A 1,092-nucleotide genomic window follows, 5' to 3' on the forward strand; every position below is an offset into this window, starting at 1 on the left:
GGTGTTTGTATGCCACTGGTTGGACGTAAGTTTTTTTAATTGTAGGATGAAACATGAGCTGTATTTTTCCTTTAACACTGTAGTGTTGTTCCTGGTCAGATAAAAAAAATTCAATTTATTTTAGAATAGGCAGTAGATTTCTAGTTGGTGTGATTTTAGATTTTGAATATCAGGATAATAATATTCAGAATGTATCTAAAGAAACCCCAGTTTATTTTATAAATGTAGTAGTTTGCTAATATGTTACTGAGCATATTTTTTGCATTAATAAGTACATATATAAGTCTTCAAATTTACTATCCAAAGATGGCCTTTTAACTGATCCCGACCCATAAGAGAGTTTAAAAACTTTTTTCTTATAAAGATAAAGTATGTGAACAGTCTAATTAATGGAGAAAAAGCTTCTGGTTGGATTCCAGATAATGTTCAGAGGTTTATCCGAAGGGATATTTACTCTCATTACTGTATTTCATAGTAAATATTGGTATGCCATATTATTGGGCATCCAGGTTATGTGCAGTGTCTGACCATTTGGCATGTTTACTTCATGTAGGAAAATTAAGTCTGGCTAAGAGAAATTCAGCTTTGCATAGGCTGTGAAAATTATACTGTAGAAGAGTTTGTTTGGTTTCATTAGTTTACTTATTAATTTATTTCTGATTTTTACAGTTGGGACGTACAGACACGTGGGAAAGACTTAATCCATTCCGTGGTAAAGGGAGCTCTACAAGCAGGATACAGAGCTTTTGGGACATGCTTGTTTGGTCTTTCCATCACTTATTTGATTAATTCCTCCACTGACTTCTGCTGGGCTAAAATATCAGAAAAAAATTGAGCATGTCTAGATTTCAGAGAGCAATTATAATTTCCCATATTCTTTGCTCTGTGTTTCTCAGAGCATGGTTGGCTTGTAGTTTCTTTTTAGCTTTTTTTTATTAGCATCAGTGAGGAAGTTTATGGTATACAATCAGTCTTCTGGCATCATTGGGACCTAAGGGCACAGGAAAACTGAAAACTTGTTAACCCCTTGGATCCCGGGGGCTTTGCCCGATTGCATATGGCCCCCAAAATCTGGGCAAATAGGCTTACTTA

Source organism: Penaeus monodon, chromosome 15, assembly GCF_015228065.2.
Source record: "Penaeus monodon isolate SGIC_2016 chromosome 15, NSTDA_Pmon_1, whole genome shotgun sequence".
NCBI lineage: Eukaryota > Metazoa > Arthropoda > Malacostraca > Decapoda > Penaeidae > Penaeus > Penaeus monodon.